We start from the raw sequence: 11,358 nt of genomic DNA on the forward strand, positions 1-11,358 counted from the left end.
ATGAGCATCATAAGCTGGAACTGCCGCGGGGTGGCGGCTCCCGTGACAGTTTCTGAACTGCACAGCATGTGCAAACAATTGAAGCCTGCAATAGTATTTCTAATGGAGACTAGAGCTAGAGATAGTACCATTAAGAAGTTGAAAAGAAGGTTACATTTTGAAAATGTATTTCACATAGAACCCCGGGGACTGTCCGGAGGGCTATGCCTTTTGTGGAATGAAATATATAATATTGATATTTATTTTTGGTGTGAAAATCATATAAAAGCCCGTATTGATGATAGAAAAGGAAAAATATGGGAGTGCAACTTCATATATGGAAACCCATATTTTGGAAGAAGAAAAGAGCAATGGAGAGCTATCACAGCCAACAACAACAACAGGGGAGAGCCACAACTATTCATAGGAAATTTCAATGACATTTTAAGCCAAGAAGAGAAAATTGGCCTACATCCAAAGCCACAAAGTCAGGTAAGAGAATTTAGGCAGTTTGTATATAAGAATTACCTTATGGACTTAGATATAAAAGGAGGAAGATTCACATGGTTCGAAAATCCGAGGAATGGATTCATCACCAGGGAAAGGATAGATAGGGCATTAGTCAATTGGGAATGGAGAGTCTTGTATCAGTAGGCATCACTCAAAGCTCTGCCGCCTATTAGTTCTGATCATTGCCCATTAGTTTTGGATATAAATCAAGTTCAAAGGACAGAGAAGAGTTTCAAATTCGAGGCCTTTTGGACCGATCATAAGGAGTGCGAGTACACAGTAAGAAAGGGATGGGAAAAGGAAGACGTCCAAGGATGCGTCTGGAAAGGAATAACAACAAGAATGGAAAATTGTAAAGAGGAGCTTAAAAAGTGGAGCAAGAAGACACTTAAACGAGCAGATAAAGAAATACACAAGCTGAAGGAGGAATTAAAGAAGCTACAAGATTCGGAATTAACACAAGAGAAGCAGGAGAAAATACAGCAGATAAAAGAGAATATAGCTGCATTATGGAAACAGGAAGAAAAATATTGGCGACAAAGAGCCAGGTTGAAGTGGCTAAAATGGGGAGACAAGAACACATCATTTTTCCATGCCACAACTATTCAAAGAAGGGGAAGGAACCGAATCGACAAGCTTAGAAATAAGGCAGGCTCATGGATAGAGGATAGAAAAGATATCATAAAGCACATAGAGGAACGATTCGACGCGCTTTTTACTTCCAATAACAAAAGGAATTATGAATCAGTCCAAAGCAATATTCCAGTGAGAGTCACGGAAGACATGAACAGGGAGCTTATCTCAGAGGTCACAGAAGAGGAAATCAGCAAAGCAGTTTTTAGCATGGGTAGCCTCAAGGCTTCTGGACCAGATGGCCTGAATGGACTATTCTATCAAAAATACTGGGAGATAATCAAGAAGGAGGTATGTGCAGTAGTCAGAGAATTCTTTCGGAGTGGGTTCTTACCGGAAGAAATTAGCGAAACCATAGTTGTTTTAATTCCAAAGGTCAAGGATCCGGAAGAACTTAATCAGTTAAGACCAATTAGTTGTTGTAACTTCATTTACAAAATTATAACCAGGGTCATAGTTTTGAGGCTAAAAGGGCTCCTCGAGGATATAGTGTCCCCAACCCAAAGTGCATTTGTGGGAGGAAGGCTCATTTAAGATAATGTAGTAATTGTTTAAGAAATTTATCATAGTCTAAATAAGAAAGGAATAGAGGGATCACAAAATATAGTAATCAAGTTAGACATGAACAAGGCATATGACAGGCTTGAATGGGATTTTCTCGAAAAAGGTGCTCATGAAATTCGGCTTCGCCGAAAAGTGGGTCGACTTGGTAATGAAGTGTGTAAGAAGTGCAAGTTATAGGGTAAAGGTCAATGGAGAGCTTTCGAGGAAGATCAAGCCTCAAAGGGATCTTCGACAAGGGGATCCATTATCCCCATACTTGTTCATTTTAGCAGCTGAGGTATTGACGATTCTAATGGAGGCGGCTAAAGCGAAAGGCAATATAACAGGTCTAAAGATAGCCCCAACAGCTCCGGCGCTCACTCACTTGCTGTTCGCAGACGATTGCATTATATTTGCGAAGGCGAAGGAGGAGGAGATATTTCAGATTATAACCGTGCTAAACGAATACACAGAGGCATCCGGACAAATGATCAACATGAACAAGTCAGGCATTTCCTTTGGAAGCCAAGTGCCGATACAAACAAGAGTTGACATTGAAGAAATTTTAGGAATGGCAACATGGGACACGCCAGGAAAATACTTGGGGTTACCAGCCATATGGGGAAGATCTCATAACAAGGCTCTAGCATGGATTGAAGAAAAGATCATGAATAAACTAGAAGGATGGAAAGAAAGATTGCTGAACCAAGCAGGCAAAGAAACACTAATAAAGTTAGTAATTCAGGCAATGCCATCATATATTATGAATGTCATAAAGTTTCCTAAGAGTTTTTGCAGGAGAATTTGCGCAAAGGTTGCAAAATTCTGGTGGGCAGCATCGGAGAAGGAACGGGGCATCTATTGGAAGAAGTGGGACAGCATTACTGAAAGTAAGAGTGATGGGGGACTGGGGTTTAAAGACCTTGAAAAACAAAATACCGCCTATCTTGCAAAACAAGCATGGAGAGCATTGAAGAACCCAAATGCAATCTGGGTACAAGTCTTGAAATCGATATATTTCCCGGACGGCAATTTCTGGACAGCGACGGGTAAAAAGGGCGCATCATGGGTCTGGAGAAGCATCTTACATGGAAAAGAGCTATTAAGGGAAGGCGCAAAGTGGAGCATAGGAGATGGATCCAAAGTTAGCATCTGGAAAGATAATTGGATTGCAGGTAGGAGCAAGCCTCTTAATACAAATAGCACGGATGACTCGAAGGTCAAGGATCTCATTGTAAATGGGGAAGGTCGGAACAGAAGGAAGATTGAAAGCAAGTTTTTCCAAGAAATTTGCAAAGAGATTCTCAGAACCCCTGTTAGTGTAATGAACAAAGAGGACAATCTATATTGGCCATGGAGGGAAGATGGAAATTACTCAATTAGAACCAGATATTATGCTGCAAGAAGAGCAGAACAGAACATGAAACATGGAGATCCATCAACAAGTGAAAATAAAAGGGAGATATGGAAGGAGGTGTGGAGGATGGAAGTCCCACAGAAGATCAAAATGTTCTTATGGAGAGCATGTCATGATATATTACCAGTAGGTTCTAACTTATATAAAAGGAAGATGGCACCAGATCCAGTTTGCCAAATATGCTTAAAAAGTTCAGAGACAGTAGAACATGCATTACTATTATGCGATTGGGCTAGGGCGACATGGATCGGAACGGAATGTCAATGTACTCCAACAGCTGATATAGTTAGCTCAATCGGGAATTGAATAGTTGAACGCATAAAGAAGTTGAGAGCAGGAGGTGGAGAGGACCAGGAAAAGAGAATTAGCAAGCTAGGATTTCTCATGTGGGAGATATGGAAAACGAGGAACAAAAATTTGTTTCAACAACCGGATGTAAATCCTAGATGGATCATTTGCAGGGCAACAGCACTAGAGGTAACATACTGAAAACTAGCAGAAAAGCAGCGGACACATAAAACAGAAGCAAATAGGAGCAAAACTAACCTGGTGAAATGGAGACCTCCCCCTGCAAACTGGTTGAAAGCAAATGTTGATGCAGCCTTCAGGAAGGATACTGGAACAGGGGCAATAGCTGTGGTTATCAGAGATTACAAAGGAAAAATTATATTAGGTTTCTCAGGAAAGATTCAAGCCAAATCAAGTACTGTGGCAGAAGCTCAGGCGATAAGGCAAGCATTAATCATAGTGAACAACCTACAAATAGGCAGAACTCTAGTAGAATCTAATAATTTAAAGCTAGTTCAAGCAATTAAATCCAAGACAGTTTTAGGGGAGGCTTTGGCCATAATCTAAGATATTCAAATTTTGATGGAGAGTTTACCTGAAAAGGGAATAACTTGGACCCCCAGAAACGGAAATTGTCTAGCCCATGCAGTGGCTAAAGCAGCAGAAGCAGAAACATTACGAGCGAGTTGGAGCACCAAACCACCTGCTGACATACAAAGCATCATTAGAAAAGAGTTTCAAATGTGAAGCAACAATAAAAAAAGTTTAATAGGAAAATTGAGTTTAGGCAAATAGGGGATGCTCAAACCAGTTAATGAAACAGGAAAGTCAGGTTTTATCCAGATCGTCAACGATCTGAGACAGAAGATCTACATGCAACCCAAGGCGATGCCGTTACGGAGCAGGTGCTGCGGGATCGTGAGACAGAGGAGGACCACGGCGGATTCTGCGGCGGCAACCTATGGAGGCCACGGAATCCAAGTTCTGGGCAAGGGAAGGCAGCAACGCTGAGATCCTGGTTGACGCTCCAAAAGGAATTTGACGTGGGGTTCTCTCACTGCTCTGAATTGCTGAAGGGAAGAAGTGTATTCGACCTTGACGGAAGGTGCTGGAGGACGCTGTCATGAGGCCCGGTTGCTGCTACGGTGACAAGGCAGAGCGTATGTGGCTCTGATTGGAAAATCCTCCGCGTCCTCACTTCGGTGGTGTCAGCAACCATGCAGCGGTCAGATCAGTTCGCCGGCTAGCTGAGGAAGCTGAACCACGATGCAGCGCGGGCAGCATTCAGCTTCTCACTCTCGCGGCAGGGGGAGATACACACATGGATAATGGGGGCGTTGTTGGTGAGGCCTGGTTGCTGCAGTGGAGACAAGGCGGTGCGATGGCGGTTTGGATGGAAAACCCTCGTCGTCCTCAATCCGACGGCGTCAGCAACATGCAGGAGTCTCGCCGGCTAGTTGAAGAGGAGGAACCTTGAAGTAGCTCGCGGCAAGGGTGGGATTCAGGAAGGGACTATGGGTCGGGTCGGGGGCATAACGGGTCGGTTCGGGGGGCATGGATCTCTGTTCTGGACCTGGGCTGGTCTGCTGGCCCGGGTCCCGGTCCAAAAAAAAAAAAAACTAATATCATATTAAAAATTTGACTACCCCAGTTCTATGCATAACTGATATCATATTAATCCATCAGAAACGGTTTACGTATACCGTTGTACTTTAATAGAACATTGTTGTTCCATCATTTCAACCAATAAGATTTGTAATAAAATATAACGAAGGATGAGATGAAAGGGAGAATTTTATAGGTGAAATTGTTTGTTTGAAGAGCATAGTAGAAAAGTAACTTGCACTTTCCTTCACCCACATAATGAGAGATAAAGTTACTGTCTTGTCCTTTAATGCTTTAACCAATTTGTGTTGGAAAGAGCTGAACGTTGTGATGAATTAATATGAGTGAGTCTCTTTTCCACTAGAATTTTTGTTACAAAATAATTATTATTTTATTTAGATTTTTAATATAATTGAAATAGTATTTAATGAAATATTTTTATTTAATAAAATGTTACACACACATTATTTAAGCTTTTTTAATATATATACAATTTTTTTACAGTAAATAAATATTTAATTTAAATATTTATTATATCTTTATATTTTAAAATATTATCTTTATAAATTTATTTTATAACATTCATTTTAATATAAATTTTTATATTTATCATAATCTAATAATCTCAATAAATAATATTCACCGAAAGACCAATATTCAAATTTTATTTTTACCGAAATATTTTAGATGCAACCATAAAAATATATTTTTTTTGTGTTTGAAAAAGATAATGAATTATGACAAAATGTTTTAGTAAAAATAATCTTTATATCACTTTTTATATACATGTATAAGGAAATAATTTTTTTGTGATAAAATTTCTGTGTTAGTTGCAAAAGAAATTTTACAAAATTTTAATATTATTAAAAAATTTAACACTTTTATGTTTGTAGGAGTGGATTATTTAATTTAATTCTTTTTAAAAAATATTAATTATATATATTTTAAAAATTAACTACTATGTATTTGTATAAAAAATAAAAATACATAGTATTTTTTTATATATTTTTATTCCATATTTTATATTTTAATATGTATTTTATATGAGTTATTTAATTTTCTTGTGTTTTAAAAACACATTTAATAGTATAATAATTAAAATATATGTTAATAAGATTAAAATTATATTATCATTAAAAAATTTGAATAGGAAATTAATATTGTGTAAATATTATAAATGACACAAATATATATGAATGAAAATAGATAAAAATAACTGAGTAATAATTTCATACGTACTTGAATTTAGTTTGTGATGTATATCTATTAGATTATTTTTTTGAAAAAAAATATTTAGAATATTCTAAAATAATATTATTGTACTCTGAAAAAAATAAATAAATAGTGCAACGCTCTTTAAATGCTATAAACTATAAATCTTAATTTTTGAATTCTAAATCCTAAACTTTCAATCCTAAGTTTTAAACTCTAAATCTTAGTAAAGTTTAAACTCTAAATTTAAAGCATTAATATAAAATATAATAATAAAAAACTAAAATTTATTTAATTGACAAAAAATATAACATTCCTTACTTAATAAAAAAATATTTAAGAATTATCTTTAAAATTATAATGTTAGTCTAATTTGATGAAAATTCAATAACAATGTATTTTACATTAAAAGTAATATACTTATATATATGAATTTGAAAGAGATATTATCAATTTTTTTTAAAAGAGAGACATTATCAATTTAAAATTATCAAAATTAACTAACTATTTATTTATGTACTATTTGTACAAAAATAAAAAAATTACAATATAGTAACTAAAATTTGATCATCACCGTATATAAATCTTGAATTGTAGGTAAAATTACTTTTATATAAATTGAAATTGTGAAAATATATAAAATGACAAAAATACTTTGTTTGAATTATTTTTATTAAGTAAGTTATCTTAAAAATTAATTACTAAAGTGTATTTTTTGTGTGTCTTGATTAGACTCTTATTTATAAAATTTAACAGATAATTATACAATAAAATAAATTATAAAATTTAACATCATTCATACAAGAGCATAATATATAAGAGCATAATATATAAATTCAGAAAATGTGTCCCATTACAATTTTAAACTAATAACACTTGAATAATATTTGTGCATCATCGTATGAATTAATATTTGTAAACAAATATTTTCACCATATAGCAACAATATATACCTCCTAATGAATTATTATTTCTCGGTAATGTATCAAAACTATATTAATAACATTCAAAACTAAAATGTATACTTATACTATATGTATATTAAAAATTATTTACTAAATTAACTATTTATATAAAATATATATTAAAATACAAAATATATAATAAAAATAATATAATAAATATATTATGTACAAGAGAAATACATAAAAAAATAAGAGGTTTTCTTGCCGATATTACTATGATATTGTTAAAAATGTAAAATTTTTTATATTAATTGATATATATGTATATATATATTAAAACATTAAAAATTAATATTCAAACCGTCATATATATTTTTTCTTTTTTTGCACATACCGAAAAATAAAAAATAATATTCCAACGAATAAGAGTTTTTTTTTTAATCTTTTAAATATATAATAAAAAATATTTTGCACCTAGTCCACCCACTAAAAAAATTTTGATCCATTAATACCTTATAAAAGAGAAAAATATTAGATAATATTAATTTAAAAATTAGACAAAAAATAAAAAAATATTAACTCCTAAAATTTTTTATACGGTATTTTTTTTAACCATCTTAAAAAAAACTACATATCAAATGGTCTCTTAAATTCACCGTGGCCTTTCATTTCAACATTTATTCGTAGAGTCATTTTTAAAGTTACTGTTTTTGTCTTTTTTTTTTCTTTATTAAAGAATTATATTTGTCATTTTATGAAAAACTACAAAACAAATAAATTTACCTACAATTTGATCTACAAAAAATATTGAAGTTCCATAAAAATACTATGGCATACGTGATAATTTTCCTAATCCATATTAATTATGCCACTCCATATAGCATAAACAGACCCATCAGTCCCACAGGTTCCTGCCACACCTATTTTACCTCACTTCATGGCTTCGCGTCTGGCAGCAGCAGTACCATGCGTCCGTCTCTGTCTACAGCCAACTCATTTCAGCAGGAGCTGAAAAAAAAAAAAAAATATATATATATATATATATATATATATATTCGACATTTAGTGCAACCCTAAATTCTTCGGTTTCCGTCATTTTCGGGTTAACCCAAAGTCACACGTATCAGGTTAAACTAAATACACATCATGTTCAAAAAAAAAAAAAAAAACTAAATGCCCATCCTACTAGGGGTGCACATGGGGCCGGGTTCGTCATGACCCGAACCCGACCCTAAATAATGACCGGGTCTATTTATGAGATCCTTACCCGATCCTAGATCTGATAAAATTGTGTTATTTTCGGGCCACATTTAAGCCGGGTCTAGACCGGGTGAAGTCCGGATCTTGATCAACTTTATCACGACATCACCAAAAATTAAATTCGACATTTTTTGAACCTCTAAATTTTTAAAAATAATTATTCCATAACAATGCAACATTTACATAATAATAATTTAGAATCTAATAATAATAATTTAAAGTTTCATAATAATAATTATATCAATTACACGTTAAACATTCAAAGTTCCAAAGACAATTAAAACAAAGTTAACAACTAATACAAGATTAACATAATAATAATAATTTATAGTGTCATACCAACCAATAACAACAAAATATTAAGTAGCAAACAATTACACGGGTCCAACGGGCCGAGACCGGGTGACCCGAGACTTGGCCCGAACCCGATTTAATAAATAACCGGGGCTATCTATTGAAACCTTGAGTCTGACCGGATCATAACAAAGTCGGACCAAATTAGCCCCGAAGTCATCGGATCCGGTGGGTTTTGTGCACCCCTACATCCTACTATGATCTCCAATTTGGGCCTCAACTATAGGAATACGATTAGGATAGCTCCAAAAAAAAAATGTATCTACGTATATGCTAATATATTATTGTCGCGACTTCTTGATATAGGATTGTTTATGCTCATGTTATGATTTGTACCAGCCAAAAGTCTAAAACAAAAAGTTGAAGTTATAAAGATAAAAGTAAATATTTTTCAGAAAGTTTTTCAATTTTAGATAAATAGAGATTTGAATGGAAATTATGATGAGTGATGAGAATGGAAGAATCCATGCTTGGGATATTGGTGACTATGCTGTTAGGTAGACACTTACATAAAAATGTCATGTGTGCAGATACACAGTATCATTTCAAGGCTTCACTCTTCATCATATATGATATGATAGTACACATACAAATAGATCCTTGTGGTTCTTACAGTGATGTATACCGTATTATATAGTACTTTTATTGGCTTCTATATACAATAGTGCTAACTCTAACTGGTACGCTTGATAGAGCAGTTAGTCCTCTACATTCTACATACATGTTATCTAGAAAATTAATTAAAATTCATGTTATATTTTCTTTATTCGGATCTTGCTGCCTAATCAAACAAGAAATCTCGTATAAATTTTGTTTAGCAAATCCAAGTTTTCATATATATTCGAAAAGAAAAATCGTTAGACTATGTTACGTGTACACCAAAACCAGCCACTAAAATTAGTCATCCGTATAAAATATATGTTAAAATATAAATACACATTGAAAATAAATTAAACCATACATGTATTTATACACAAATACATTGGTGGCTAATTTTAGTGACTGATTTTGGTGTACGAATAGCATTTTTAAAAATGGTTATATGTATTAACATTCAATCACTGTATATTTATGTATATAATTATAATATATATGTTCATATCTTGACTCACAACTCAGTCAGATCCAAAAGCAGATAAAGCTCAACTCGTAGAGTCCAAACACAAACTACTAACCAAGGTTCTGAAAATCAGATCGGACCGACCGGTTCGATCGGGTTAATCAAAAATTAATCTTCTAACCGGTCCGGTTGATAGTTAAAATCGACCTGCAAAAAATCGATAAAAAATCGGTCAAACCAACAATTAATCGGTAAATTAGATGAATCGGTCCAGTTTTTTAAAACACCGGTTTGCTCTCCTCACATAAAAACGGCGTCGTTTTGATCCCTAAATAAATAAATAAAAGATACACGGACAGAAGGCCTCTCCCTCTCCCTTCTCTCTCAGTCTCACCAAAATCATCCTAATTTTTTAAACCCTATCAGAGCAAACAAGGAAGCCACGCCCCCACCATTAACCACACCACTATCGCCTCCATCTTCTCCGTCATCATCATCATCCTCATCATCACCTCCATCTTCTTCTATGAGAGCCTCTTCTTCCTCTCATTCTAATTCTTTACCGTGAGCTTCTTCATCATACTCTTCTCAACAAAATTTTTAATACTCAAAATCTACCAACAAAATTCTCCCTTAATTTTTTCTTGCTCTTCGCTTTGTTCCCTCCCTCGGCACCGTGCTACAGCATCGGCGTTTCTGCTTCTAGGGTTCTGTTAAAATAATTTTGTTAACAGGCTAGTACCACTAACAACCACGCTTTCCTCGATCGAAGAATTCTAGAATCGTTGGATTTGAATGGTAAGAACTATCTTGATGAGATCTTTGGTGGCGAGCCATACCCGTTAAATCCACTCTCTGCACTTGAAGTTGTACCTGTGTATCACTAGCCATTCTGCAGGAGCAGTTTTATATGGCTACGGAACCTGAAATAACCCAATAATATTTATGATTATGAGTATGTTTGCTTCAGTTTATGTTTGTTTATTTTATTAATTTTACTGATTTTGAGTGACTGAAATCTAAATATGAGTTGCTGTTTTTTTGTTACTGATTAGTCACAATTAATTCGTTTTTAATTTTTTTTCAAGTACTCTCAAGTACTCTTCTTTTCTTTGTTTTCTGAAACTCTAGAAACTTATTTCTGCATAATTAGTTTGTTGGGTTTGGATTCTGAGTATTTGTTTTGAGAATTGTTGCTGATTATCTCGTAAGAACTTATTAGAAGTTAATTAAAAAATTTTTATTTTAAATTTTATTTAGAAATAATTAAATTTTTAAAGATTTTATTGAATATTTAATTAAACTGGTTCAACTACGGTTCAACCGAGATTGAACCATTAAACCATTGAACCGGTTCAATGACCGGTTCGGTTCTCGCAACCTTGCTACTAACGCACCCAACCTCATAAGTCCGACCTGGTATCCAGAGCCTAACAACTCCTACAAACATGCTCATATATTCAAATATGAGATCTCAACAACCCCTAGATAAAAGAGGAGAATAACCACCCATCAAGATAGGTGGATAAGTTATAGAAAGATATCTTATCATTCTACTATATAAATACTCATCAAACATAGGTATGATTCAA

The 11,358-nt window shown here is 34.0% G+C and overlaps 1 pseudogene; it reads left to right on the plus strand.

Moving 5' to 3' along the window:
* On the plus strand, positions 1-1,863 carry LOC148570326 (uncharacterized; annotated as a pseudogene).
* The last annotated feature ends 9,495 nt before the right edge of the window (positions 1,864-11,358 follow it).

This window comes from Arachis ipaensis, chromosome B3 (assembly GCF_059453495.1).
Source record: "Arachis ipaensis isolate K30076 ecotype BB chromosome B3, ASM5945349v1, whole genome shotgun sequence".
Taxonomy (NCBI): Eukaryota; Viridiplantae; Streptophyta; class Magnoliopsida; order Fabales; family Fabaceae; genus Arachis; species Arachis ipaensis.